At 41.8% G+C, this 14,476-nt stretch overlaps 1 protein-coding gene and 1 long non-coding RNA gene across 3 annotated transcripts in view; both read right to left on the bottom strand.

The window, feature by feature from the left end:
• Positions 1–3,873, bottom strand: part of PTPN14 (protein tyrosine phosphatase non-receptor type 14) — a 111,930-nt gene extending 108,057 nt beyond the window's left edge. For both annotated transcript variants that reach the window (XM_042051749.1, XM_042051750.1), the window contains exon 1: positions 3,774–3,873. The gene's annotated coding sequence lies outside the window, so the exon portion shown is untranslated. The remainder of the gene's footprint in view (positions 1–3,773) is intronic.
• Positions 3,874–5,723: 1,850 nt separating this feature from the next.
• Positions 5,724–13,633, bottom strand: LOC121675989. The gene is made up of 4 exons (XR_006020324.1): positions 13,611–13,633; positions 7,109–7,183; positions 6,218–6,253; positions 5,724–6,134 (listed from the first exon to the last, which is right to left on the bottom strand). It is a non-coding gene; the product is annotated as an uncharacterized LOC121675989 (long non-coding RNA).
• Between the last annotated feature and the right edge of the window lie 843 nt (positions 13,634–14,476).

The following is a 14,476-nucleotide window of genomic DNA, read 5'->3' as shown; positions in this document are numbered from 1 at the left end:
TCCGTCTAACATGCACATTCTTGAATTTATCAGCATCATCTGCTATGCTTCCCTTTCACCCAGCTTTCTTGGATTCCCTTTACAATTTCTCAGTCTTCTTCAATCTTGCCTAATCCAAACACTTTTGCATCATTAGCAAGTTTTGGCACACCATCATTCATCTAGTTTATTAGATCACCAACACACATGTTCACCACCCTCTTTTTAGAGGTGTTTATACATCACATAATGTAATTTTAGGTTTACATTGTTACTGACAAAATAAAAAAGTATTCTTAGTCATAAGGACAGGTAGACTGACTGAGAATTAGAAAGGAGAGTTGCAGGTTCCAGAAGACATGCTTGGTGTTGAGCAAAGCTCAGTACCTAAACTCTACAAGAGCAGAAAATAAGACTCTCACAATGGCTACAGGACATCAGAGGGGTCAGTGTTCTCTTCTTCCCAAGCCAGCATGCATCCATTATGTCATACACCCAAAATCCTCCAGAAAAGTCCTTTGGTCAGAAAACCTTTTTCATGTTAGCTAAATTCATAGTCCCTCAGATATTCACATATAGCTGACAATAGCATGCACAACTGCTTATTAGGACAGCCATGATAAGGTGGGAAATACATTTTAGAACAAATACACACTTCTTTTTACATACTTTGTGCTGCACCATAATCTTGTGTCCTTAAATCCTTTCACATTCCAGATTTCTCCTCATTCCATCCTACAGCCCAGAGGAAAGGGGAAGAGTCATGGACTGCAGTTCCAGCTCCTGGGGCTATCTCTACATTGGTGAGGAGCCCTATGCCTTCAGAGGGTGTGACAGGTCTCCTCACAGATCACCTCTTCAGCTTCACATGCACAGCAAACCAAAAGGCTTTAAGCAGAACATGGGCACCTCATGGGACAGGCTACACTTGCTCTGGACATGGACTGAATCCAGCACCACCAGAGGAAGCTACGTGTGCCCACTGAGTTTTAAGGTCCCTGCACCAGGCACAGGAGGATAGGGGTTAGACAATGAAACCAAAATCATACTTTTACCTCAAACATGGACTTCAGCTCCATTCCTTTAGGAACTACTCCTTAATTATTACTTTTAATATACATTTTTTAATAATTTCACAGGTGGAGGCAGCAGCTTTCAAGAAATCTCTGAATAGAAAACCAATAGATTTTGAAAAAGGAACCCAACTTTTGCACATTAAACTTCTGAGAATCTTGTGCACAATCTTGTGCCATACTCCCTCCTCACAGGAGGAAAATCTACACAGTAATGGTTTATTTTCAAAGATCAGGATCTGTTCCAATGGAACTCCACAAAGCATAATAGGCCAAGGCATGCAGTACTTCACAGTGGACTTAGACATAAAAACTACTTTTATGGCATTTGCTCAGCATAAAAATTAAGCCTTTATTGAAATCTTCTAACAACTGAGCTGGATACACATGCACAAATATACTGCATACTAGTATTATAGCTTGGCTCCTGCAAGGACTTGTATACATGTTTATTATTACATATATAAAAGAAATCCCATGGTTTCAAAGGTACTATTCATGAAGGCAAATTGAAGCACATGGGTGGGTCTCTGCAGGACTAGGACCTATATGCTACTGAGCAGCACTGCCTGCTGGAAACTTTCTACCTGTTGTATACTACCAGCAGTTTATACATTCCCCCCTCAGCTGACAAACCCTTGCAACAGGATTTGCTTCCAGCTGAGGAGATGAAGTTAACATACACTTTTCATACTGCATATACCTATGCTAAATATAAATCCGTATTAAAATGAGCTACTTAAGTAACAATTAATCAAACACAGCCTCACTGCATAAGAAGAGAAACAGAATGAAGAGCAGCAGATTAGCTCAGCAGTACCAAATAAACATAGAAAAAGGAAGCCATAGAGTTATCAGAACAATGCACACACCTCTATTTGTGTGTATATATATAAAAGACTTTCTCCATGATTGGAGGAGCCACTGGTGGCCAAAACAATTTGCTAAGTGCACAAGAGTAGATGCATTTCATAGAAAGCCATTCCATACCTAAGTTACAATAACTGACTCATGGGCTTCTGCTGGACGAGAATGACCAGGAGAAAAGTCAGTCATTAGTACTAACACTGGTTGCTAATTAACCCTCATGAACAACGCTGCACCAAAGCTACTTCTGCTACTATTACAGAAACATTTAAAAGGCACGTGTAAAACTGTAAATATAATGTACATACAAAAGCTCAGTACAGAGATCAGCCCAGCAGCCCTTGCTCTGGCGTTGGTCTGCACCACTGGATTCCCTGAGGATGCATCAAGACAGTCATGCTATACAGCTTCTCGCACACAAATGCACTGGCAGAATTGATGGCCTACAAGCTCTGCCACAGATTTTAGGGACTACCTTTTAGCTGATGGACTGTGCTGCAACCCATAAGTTTGCAAAGCTCCCAAGTTTTGCACCATGGCCCATGAGATACACACAAGTGTCCTCTGTAAGCAACTCTGGCACAGCCTTCTGAAGATGCCAGAGAGAGTTCAAGTACTGCCGATAACTGAACAGGCCCTAAAGCTAATTTGCATTACTATAATATCAACACACACTCTATTTTACACCGTGTAACATGTACTAGATGTCAGCTACAAAACCCCCAGAGGCCAAGAGCAAAAGCTGTTTAATCAGTATTTTGTCACTCATATTTGATGGGACATTCTCAGCTGGACAACCAGAGAGCAGTCTCTGCTGGGGCTGCCTCCCCTCACATCTCTCCCCAAAAAGTCCTACCTCCTCTCACAATATGGAAGTTGGCAGGTGGTGACTTGTGATTTTGGGGGGAGCCATTTTATATGTATATTTTTCCAAACTCTGAAGAAATGCAGCATGTAACTGTACTTTCGGAATAACCAAACCCTGTAACAACTATCTGCACAGAGTTTAAAGAAAAAAGAACTGGCTTCTGGTAAAAGCATTTCTTCTATGGTTTCAGGCTACATGCCAAAAAATCCCAGAAAACTTCTTGGGATATTGAATACTGAATCAGCCTTTTATGGGTCACTGTTCCCACCTTGTTAAAGTTACAAGCAACCAAAGAGTTGCTCATAGTGGAAACATATGATTATTTTACGCAAATCAGAGAGATAAAACGTTCTCAATAGGAAAGCTCCAGTACACATTATATCCACATACCACATATACATTATGTAACGCTTGTCCCAAATACACCCCAATAAAGTGAGCTGGTTTGAGATCTTAACAATTCATCGAGTTTGCCACATCAGAAACGAGAGTAGATGTCACTCTTCCCTGCCTCGCCGCGATCTTTGCTGTAGCACTCGGCAGAGTTACAGACTTGCTGAAGACGGCCAGTTTAGGCTTGACTGTAACTAACAAAGAGCAAGGTAAAGCCCCGGGCGGGGGGAAGGCAAACACGGGCATGCCGCGATGTAAATAGGGGCAGCCCAGCACGGAGCCCTGCCCGTTCCTCGCTATTTACAAATACCTCTTGACTAGACAAATGCCGTGTTATCTGGGTGTCTAACAGATTAAATTCACGGGCTGGACGGACCGTCCGAGGCTCGCTTATCGCAGGTCACCGACTGGCATTTATAAGGCAAACATGGCTATTTTGGTGGGTTCACAGGCAGCGGTGCACACCCGGCGGAGCTGTGTTAGCACGGCGAGCCCAACGCAAACGCTGCCGAGTGCGAGGCAGCGCTCGGGCTGTTTCAAAGTCTGCGCGGGGACGCGCCCGAACTCGAGCGAACTCGGCGGCGGCTCCTTACCTGCTGGGCAGCGCGGCGGCTCCGGCTTTGTGCGCGCCCGCGGGAGGCGGCGGTCCCGGCCCGCGGCTGCCGCCGGCACCCGGCGCTGCGGAGGGAGAGCGGCTCCCGCCGCCCCGGCCCGGCCACCGCGGGGAACTTCGGCGGGGCGGCCGGGAGGGCGCTGCGGCCGCCGGTGGCGGCGCGGAGGGCCGGGCGCCCTGAGCTCCTGCTGCCGGCCGCGGGGTGCGGGAAGGAGGGAGGCAGGGCGGGAGGGAGGGGACTGGTGTCCCGTGGGGGCGAGCGGGGCCGGCGGGCGGGAGGGGCCGGGGAGGCGGCGGGGCCGGGGCTGGGCTAGGGCCGGGGCGGCGCGGGGAGTCACGGCCCAGGAATGCCAGGAATGTGGGGCGGCCGCTGCGGCCGCGGGGCCCGGAGACGTCGGGGACGCGACTTGGGATTTCTTTTCTCTTTTTCCTTCTTTCTTTCTTTTTTTTCCTTCTTTTTTTAACTCTTGCCCCCTCCCCAAGGAAGGAGGAGGAGGGCTGAAACCCACCCCGCGGAGGAGGGAAAAGGAGGGAGGAAGAGGAGGGCGCAGGCTCCTGCCAATCCGGGCGGGTGCCGGCGGCGGCTCTCCCGAGGAGGGCAGAGCTACCAGGTGCGGGTGCCAGCCCCTTCCCGGCCTCTTCCCGCCCCTCCTGCCGTGGGGCTCCGCGCACGTGTCGGCCCGGCCCGCCCAGGAGCACCGGCGGAGCTGGGGGAGCACCCCCAGACAGACTTTGGGAAGGGGCAGGCGGGGAGCCGAGACAGGCTCTGCACGCGTGGGCCTGGAAGCTCCTGAGATCTCCTTCCAGCCCTCCCGTACGAAGGCGCGGTACCGCCCTGCTTCTCTGTGGCCACTTTTCTGCCCTTCCTTAACTCCCTGTCCGTCTCCTGCAGCCTTGCGCGACAGCATTGTTTGTCCCTGTGTTTGCTTCTGCTCTTCCCATCTCAGTCCTTTCGGTCTCCTGCTTACTGTGTGACCCTCACTTCTAGAAGGGTGATTATCCCTGCTCTTCCAGCTGCACAGAGGGTAAAACACCCGAGAATGGAAAACACTCATGATCCTGCTGTCATGCCTGTGCCTTGCTGGAAAGCAAGCAGGAGAAAACCTGAAGTTGGCCTAAAATGTGGTGACTTGTAATTACACGAAATGCCCAAGACTTGGCAGATCTGATGCCTGCTACAAATGAGAAAAGGAGCAGGGAACACATCATGCTGTAGGAATACCGTCAGGAAGGTTGAGACTATCAACAGGTGTTGAACATACCACACCAAATCAAGTAGGCTTAAGAGCAATGTGAATATTAGAAATTATGTGTAGATGCTCTTGTGCATCATAGCTAATGGGCAATTTGCAAAATTATTTTTGCCTGAAAGACTACACTTATTTAAAATTACCCACATTCCAAAAATAATACACATTCTAGAAAGTATGTACAAAATACCTCTGGTACCAATGGGCATCTACAGAAATGTCAAAGGCAGGTATCCCTTTAAAATAACTGTGATGCCTTGAGGAACTTAAGGACTCTTGCAAACAGGGAAAATTATTAAAAATAGTGATAAATGAGAATTGATACTATTTTGGAGTTGGTGTTACTGTTTGTTTCTTGTATACCTTACTGAAGGAGTAAGTGAGCAGATTCACTGGAGTCAGGATTACTCAGGTTATTAATGGTAAGAGGATCAGGAGCTGAGAGAGGGAGAAATAGCACAGATTCGTGATTTTGATAGATAAGTAATTGTATTTAAACACTGTACATGGAATCACAAGCCTATGCCTTACCTCTGGCATAGTAATATTATAATTACATTTTGCAAGCACTCCTTTTCATCTGAGACTCTCAAACATTTTACAAGCACCACACCTTAATGAAGTAAGTAATTATCCCCATTTTACATATGGCTACACTGAGGCACTAAGAAGTGACACCATTTAAGATTTAAACTTGAATTGTACTTGACCACAAGTACAACTGTACTTGTAGATATGAGAGCTTAGAGTAACAATCTGGAAGAAACATCAGGTGTCAGGATGAGATGATAAGATGGATAATGGAGTCGCTGTGCTCTGAACGGATACAGAAAAGGGATTTCCTTACTGAGTAGAAAATTGCAAAAGAGGGTAGTAGGATTCAACTTGTTTGTTTGCTGTCCTGTTTTCCCCATGCTGGGCCGGGTGTAAGGATGCTGTTTTTAACACAGTAGTACTGACTTGCACATCTATGCCTCAAGGTGGTGTGCTGGCTCCCCAAAGCCTTTTAGTCGAATTCCTGGTTTGCAGCTGGTCACTTTCACTTCCTCAGGTCTCTCTGCATTCGAAGTAGACTTATTTAGGGACCTTAACTGCAAAGGAAACGTTTTTACAAGAATCACTGACACGTTGAAGGAAGGCAAGATTTGTGGGGGAGATTTGACATATTGGTTACCTGCAGGATTGGGTCCCCTAGAAGAGATCAGATTACCTAGAATAAATAAAATCATACTTCTTATCAGCAAGAGCAACGTCAGCTCAACAAACTGCAAAATAAAATACATTGCAAATTTACCCAAGCAAGAGAAGCTCCCGAAACTGAGAATGGTGATGATCACTACTTTTCATGACATTACTTAATGCAGTGATTAATATGTGTATTAGACTCTCAGAGACTGTAGCAGTAGGTGCTTTAAAAATCAAGCTTCCCAGACATTATAGCCGGGTTCTGCAAAGAGGTTTCCATAAGCAAATCTGCTGTGTTGGTGGTACTACAGTTTTTTAGGACCATTAAAACCTGGAATCTTTACATACATCTTTGTTAAGAGCAGGCAGGAGTGTATGAATTTGGGATTAAAACTAACAGTTCTTATCTGCTAGTTGGGGAGTGATTTAATAAAAGACTAAAACTAGTGTAGGTGTTACTCAAACTGTTTCAAGAATTGGAGGTAAAAGTGATACAAATTATTGATTTGGTTCCAAGTGCCTGTGCTGGTTCAAATTTGTCCAGAAAACCTTGATGGTTAATCTTGTATCAGTCATATGTGGGCTGGATTATGTATTGTCTTTCTATGCTGCTAGAGAATTTTAGAGCAATTTTTTTTACCTGAAAACACGACACCTCTAAATTATATTTAGAGATTTTATTGACTTGCCATAATGATTTATGAACTCTATCTCAAAAATATTTCCTCTGCTCTGGTATAATTTAATTTTTATACTGGATCCTTTTACAGTATCACCAGGATTATTGTATTAAGTGCTCTACAAAACAGAAACATCTAAATAGCATACAAATAGAAACATCCCAACAAATGGGAAATAACTTACTGACATAGGACTGTACCTCAGCTACCTTAGCTACCAGTCTTTGGCCTGATGTTGGGCGTGTAGCAGCACATCCCTGTGTCTGTTTTCTTGTCTGAAAATTGAGAAAATGATAGTGATCTTAGGAAGGTGCTTTTTGATTTCCAGATGAAAGCAACCTATAGGAGAGATATATTATTTAAATTTTTGTACCTAAATTTTGGATTTGGTAGGCCTGAATGTTGTCTCAAACCCTTGTGAAAATAAAGCCCAACACCATTCAGCTTGAACAAATGGTCAACTATCAGCAGAGGAAAACTGACTTTATCTATGTCAAAATATAGGAGACATTTATTATGAAACTGTGCAATGAATTTTGAAGTGTCTTAGCACTTTGCTAGCAAAACCTGTATTAAATGTATTTTGAGTATGTTAAAGAATCTTGTTATAACGTGGAAAAAATCTCGGTCCTTGTTGGTTGATGAAACCGTCATAACCTGTTTCATACAAAACTGTCTTTAAACTGTGCTTAAGCAACAGCTGGTGGTTTCTCCTGTGAATAGTAGATGATGTTTCATTAGCTTTACAGTCATCTACATTACAATCAAATCAAAGAATGCAGTTGCAACACATTCCCAATTTGTATTGTAAATGTGACCCTAACAGTGTTCCTAAAATCTCTGTCATGTGCTACGGCTGGGTACACTGACCTGATTGTAATGTAATGAGCAGAAACTTAGTGCACTAGCAGAAATTCCCATTCCTAAAATTATGTTAGTTCTTTATAAATTGATACTTTCAATGTTTGAAGCTTACCACAAAAAAGATTTACTTCTCTAGTATCCAGTGCTCTCATTAATTATTCCTTTTAATAGTGCTTCTCAAAATCATCTCTTAGAAAAGGAATTTGGATTGCACAACCTTGGAAAACAAACCTGTTGCTACCAAGCATGAGCTAACATGTTGTAGTACTCTGTGGCTTATCACAAGTAAGCCAGCACCCAGTTTTGTAGTCCAGAAAAAGTTTTGGTTGATTATCTGTGCAAATAAACTACACTGTGTTGAATATTCTAGTTTGCTTAGAGTTGTATTCTGCCTGAGGACTTGTTTAATACCTGTGTCTCTTTCTAGCTCTCCAGTAAGGGCAGTAAAACAAAATACCTTTTAGTATTTGCGAGTAAAGTAATGAACTTTGATTCCGTGGTTGCCAGTACTCCCAAAAGGGGTTTGGGACGACAAATATAGTTTACTGTGCAACTGGTACTGCTGTCCAAGGTAGGGTAGTCCAATGACGGAGTGAATAACATTTTTATAGTTTTCATGGATTACCAATTTGGATATTTTTGAACATACCATTTAGCATGGTATTAGGTCCTCCAATTTCTTTAAACAGTGGCCTCTTGAACAAAAAACAAAAAAAAACAAAAAACCAAACCAAAACCAAACCAAACAAAAAATACTAGCTTTTAGCAGAACTTAGTTTTCACTGTGCCTTGAAGTCAGTAGAAACCGCTGATTCGTAGATGCTTTAGTGGCTGCCCACTTTCTGATAATCTTCATGCATCTCAGCATGGATTTATGTGTCTGACTGTGGGCACCCCATTGAAAATACTTTGTTGGCACTTAGAGGTAAATGATTTCCTGAGAAAGCAAAGAGCTAATGTCATAATCTAAAATACGGGTTTGGGACTTTCACAAACCTGTGTAACTTGAATTGAATCATTAATGTTTGCTTATCTCTATGAAATGGGTCTAAGACCATGCTTGGATATGAAAGTAGTCTGAAACTCCATATTTTAAGGTTTTCTGAATGATTTTCTAAAGTGCAGTGTAAAAGACTAAAACCTCAGCTAGATGTATCTCAGCTTTTTGGAATCTGTATATTGTTTCTAAAAGAGCTCTGATTCTTATTCTCACTTCTGGTCAAAACAAACAGGGAACTTGCTCTGAGAGCAATTTGGGATGCAGAGAGGTGTATATATAAATATTATTTTCTATGCTGACTATCATTTATGTGATAAGCTAGATGCTCTGGAAAGACTTGAAATACATACAAACATTTTCCTGGAAAGGACTAATACAAAAATAGTATAGGAAATATCAATAAACTCTTGGCATTTAGACTTGGAAGAGGTGAGGAAATCAAATGATAACCAAAGTCATTAAGATGTAGAAAACAGTTGTTTTCTCCTTCCATACTTAGTCTGTTGGATCATTTCAGTTAGTGGCTCATAAACTATGGCTTTTTGAGATGGGTTTCCTACTACAGTTAGTTGAGTGACTAAAAACTCACTCTAGACCTTGCCTGTAAAAATGGCAGAAGTAATGTTGAGGTGGTTATGGTGAGTATAGGATAAGGAAGTGTACTTTTGTCTTATCTAGTCAAACTTTTCACAAAGAATCACTGGAAGATTTTAGAGAGAGCATTAAGATAGGTAGAAGCTAATAAGTGATTTGATTAGCTTGTCATGAATGGTTTAAGGTTCTTATGGTTTAATGGTTCTTAATTATCTCACTGACTGATAAATTGTTTGACCAGTGAGTGAACACAACACAAAGCATGATTAGAAGATTGTCAGATAAGTACCTGCATAAAAGTTACACATACATATAAATTTATATACATATATATATTACAAATATATGTGTATAATCAATAACAGTGGAATTTACTCCCAATGGATTCTTGGTTGTTCAAAGACCAATATGTCAGCTTAATCCCTGGGTTTCAGGCTGCAGACACATTGTAGGTTTAAAGCTCCATGTCAGTGGCCGGGTTAACTCAGATGGCAAGCAGTCAGCAGGGCTGAAATGATGTAAAGATTTAACCTTTTAACAGCAATAATGATGAGTGGAAACGCTTATCTAAGTCTTGCACTGAGCAAGAAATTGGAAGCTGAACAGGAGATACCTGCAGATAAGCCATGTGATATATGAAAGAATTCAGTGTGCTGAACATGTCCTTTAGTGGTCTGGTGACTCCTGTCAAGTGTGAGGGAAAGGTATTCTTTCCAGGATGATCTAGTAGTGTGCCCAAGCAGGTGGAACACCATGGAGAAGGGTATCCAGGACCTGAGAGAATGAGTTGTGCTGGAAGTAATCTATAGGGATTCAAATTGAGAGCAGTCCCGTGTAGATCCAGATGAGATCCAGTGTACACAATCCATGAGGCAGAAGTTTGTACAGAGCTGCCTTTCTCCACTTCTGGAAAAAAAAGAAAACCAAACAATAAAGCAAAAAAAACCTGTCTGCAGGTTTGGTTTTTTTCCAGAAAAGTTCATATTGTTTTTGTTTCAGAAGCCTCATTTATTTTTAAAGTGTGTGGGTGCAGCCTCAGCTTCTGTGAATGATGTGTGCAAATGCAGAGACCCAGTGTGCAAGTGGCTCAGAAGGTAACACCCACCTGTCAACAGTCAGTCAAGGTTATGTTTTGCCAGAAGGAAAAATCATGCCAAACACAGTCTTTGTTGGCAGAAATTATTTAAGGGTGAATGAAGCAGAAATTTGGAGTTCCTTTAAATGATACGCTACTGTGACAGAGGTGAAAGTAATTACTGACAGAACTGGTGTTTCCAAAGGGTATGGATTTGTATCTTTCCTGAACAATGTGATGTTCAAAAAAGAATAGAATCACAAATCAACTTCCGTGACAAAAAGCTGAAACTGGAGCCAGCGATTATAAAGCAACAAAACTTGCATTCTTATGTGCATCCTAGACCATAACAAAGGAAAAACCAAGTATGAACTCAAGACTTCAATTTAGGTAGTTCAAAGGAATGGGATGTTCAAACTGAAGATAAAGCATAGCTAGAACAGCCATGATAAATGATCAAGAACTTAGAATAGAGAGGCCAACAAAGAAGAAAACTCAGACTTGTGAAGACAATCATGCAGATATCATGGCTGTATACCACTGGGAGAGATGGCCTTTGTGGAAAAGAGAAATTAAGAAGTATTAAAAAAAAAAGTAGTAAAGTAGTTAAAGGTGATAGAGGGAGAAAATTATTGAATGTAAGCCAAAGAAAAAACAAATCTTAGACAGGTCTGACAAGAAACAGAGGTAACCTAACTTACCAGCTGGCATTTTCTAAATTCCCCATTTTAAAAAAGTGGTGGTAAAGGTGGAAGGAGTCAGAGATGGCTATAAAAAAGTACATGCCTTTTAGATTATATGTAGTACACTTCTGTCTTAACTGCTTTTCTCAATAGATAGAACAGAGTGATACTCACAGTAGGAGTACTTGTGTGTGGTTAAGGGTACAGATCTAACAAAAATGGGGGCCAAAGGAGATGCAAGCTATAGATCTGTGAAAATTAGGAAAGAGTGGACCACAAAGGATACATGTTCCCATCTTACCAAATGCCCTTTGAAATCTGATAACTCATTGCCCATAAGATATAACAGTATTTGATAGTACCATGACTGTATTTTTTTGTGTTAACATACGTAGCATGAAACATTTGCTTGATATCGTCATTTCTGGTTGGCAACAGAACTACAAAGAGAGAGAAATAACCATTGGGAAAAAAAAAAGTGTTCCAATCTTATTTACAGTTCAGTAACTGGTAATTTGAAGCCTTAGACAATATGGACTTGATGTGTCACATCATAATGTAATTGCTGTAATTATTTATCATTTTCTTAACTGTACATCAGCCCTTTAAGCATTATGCTAATGGCTGTATTCATAGTGTTTAAAAATAATGTTTTTAGAACAGGAAAGAAAGACATTAATACCTTTTCACTACTGTAACTATTGCTATAGCTACAAACCCTTCTTCAGATGGGACGGTATGTGTTCACCTACATAAAAAAACATTTCTTTTTATATGTTTGCTTTCTTCCTCCACCCTTCCAATATACTAACAAGTGTTAAACAAGTAACATTTACATTCAAAGATAACATTTACTAACATCAACTAACAAGCATCCAGGTTTTCAATCCTTTATATGGTTAAATAATTTACTATTTTTTGTTGCAGTGGGAACTGCCCAGCAGCTTTAAATTCAGCAGTTAACACTTCTGCAGAAGTTTGTAGATTATTTAAAAATTGCAATAATGCAATGCAATGCATGTAAAGGTCAGAAAATACTTTCCTGTAATGAAAATTATTCAGAGTAATTGCCCTAAATATATCAGGGACTTAACTGAAAGCAGAAGCTGTAAGATAGTTTTACCCCTGTAAAACGCACTGATTATAAACCACAAGAATTCATTTATTGTGGAAAGGTTTCTTATTACCATTTGTCACAGATAGGTGTTAGGGATTAGAGCACAAGGACTTAGGGGCTTGTTGCATGATGTTTTAACTCATTTAAGCTGGTATCCCCACAGCCCTCTTTACTCTCTCCTGCATATCCCTGTTTCACCTGCTGAGCTGGGACAGGCATTTATCTGACCAGACAATGCAGCACTTTGCAGCCCAATGTATATGTGTACATGCTGATGCCACCAGAAAGGTCTTTGCTTGACATAGTACCGCTTACCTGGCAGTTCAGGTCAGCACCAAAGTTGTCACAAAGGAGCAGTAGCAGCACGCAGGTGGGGGACAGGAGGGAGGGTGGCAGTGCGGCAACATTGCCTGTAGGTGTTTTAAACTGTCAGGAGCCATACCTGTGGGTCCCTGTCCAGCACCTGCCTGTGATTCACTCTGTCACCTCAGACAAGCCAGGTAATCTCAGTCACCTTGTCAGTACTAGGAAACCTCCCTGCTGGTATTCGCTAGGCTGTACTAGCCAATGTGATCCCGAACAATAGAGCAACTGTGGGTATTTTATCCACTAATACATTCATCCGGTTCACCTTGCACAGGTGTCAGCACTTCAGTAACAGTTTCCATTGGTACATAAAAAATACTGTAATACACACTAGAGAAACACCCCCCTCTCCTTTGGGAACAGAGTTATAATTTGTGGTATGTCATGGTCCCTGATTTTGTTAATAAACTGTGAGAAAAGATTGTGCAGATCACTTCAACCTTTTTAAAGAGCAAAAGGCAGTTAAGAAATCTAAGGCGTAAGGTCTCTATGCATCCCAATGGCATCCACCTTAACATTCATTCTGTTCGCCAAACAAGGTACGTGTTCTGTGAAAAACCATGTAGAATAGGGAATCTAAGGGTGTATAAACAACCAAACATTGTCTTTTACAACAGTAGCTCTCTGGTTTTTCCTAGTGCAGACTTAACTTTGCAGCTGCAGTATTGACACCTAAACTGGCACCATCTTCTCAGTCACCTTCATGCATTGGCAGAGATGGGGAATTTTGTTTTCCAAAGGCAAGAGGCATCACTTAGGGTGGGGTTTGGGTGAGGCTAAGGAAAATGATCCGTCTTTCTCCTCTTTCACACGCAGCCTGGCAGAGTGTCTGCCTCTGGTGCCTCCGCAGGGAAGTTGGGAAGGTGGAACCCCATCAGACAGAGTGCCTGGACCATTTATCTCTTTCCCTGGGTGAACGGGGTTGCTACAGCTCTTCAGGTGCTCTTTGATGTGTATATGCATTTATATCTATGTGTGCATATGTATTTATATATACACTTACATGAATTTGGACTTTCCTGGTGGTGATGAACTAGTTTAAATGCTAGGGCTCCATGTCCATCAGTCGTCCCACTGTAATATCATCTGTAGAAAATGAAAACTCTTCAATTTTTTCAATTGATTATGTAACATTTGTTACTGTCCAATGGGAAACACTTGTTGAAAATAGCATATAATGAGTATTTCATTCTTATAGAGCATTTGCCCCTTGTCCACCAAGCAGAGGATCCCCTTCAGTTCAGACTGGTCCTCAGCTTTCATGAATTATTTGGCAGTACTGTGTGAGGGTTTTCAATTCCTCTAAAGTTGTTCCTGCTCCGCTGCTGTTTGTGCTCTTCCCTCAGGAACGCCTGCACAAAGTTCACCATGGAACTTTCTAGCCTGTTTGATTGGTTTGGTTTTTCCTAATTGTAATTTGTGAAGAGGTATTTATGATGGATCAGTTCCATCATTGCAATGGCTTGTTTTGTTCGGGAGATAGTTTGGAGATGTTTTAACAATGTGCTGGTGAGTTTGTTGTGCCATATTTATTTATAATAGGAGTTCTCACCAGCCGACTGGTGAGCTGTTTAACTTCTCAGGGAAGATTTGTTTAACTCGATTTCCTAAATATGATTAAAAGAACAGTGCTTTAGTAAATATTCTCAGAACGACTACGAGAGGCAGGACGTTTAAACAGGTAAAATGATAATCAGATCATAGAATCACAAGTCACAGAATCTGATGGAAAGGAACATTGCGCTTCAAATCCAAAACTCCCCTCAGAGAGGCAGTTGGGGGGTTAGGGAGAGGAATACCAGAGGGTTTGAAAAACCAGTGACAGGTACCCAGGGAGGTCCACAGGAACATGAGAATCCTTCAGCCTTC

The sequence above is a fragment of the Corvus kubaryi genome, unplaced genomic scaffold (genome assembly GCF_017639235.1).
Source record: "Corvus kubaryi isolate FWS band 111438036 unplaced genomic scaffold, C.kubaryi_AGA036_p1.0 76, whole genome shotgun sequence".
Lineage (NCBI taxonomy): Eukaryota > Metazoa > Chordata > Aves > Passeriformes > Corvidae > Corvus > Corvus kubaryi.
The sequence above is the reverse complement of the archived record's forward strand: the minus strand, read 5'-3'. Positions and strand labels throughout refer to the sequence as shown.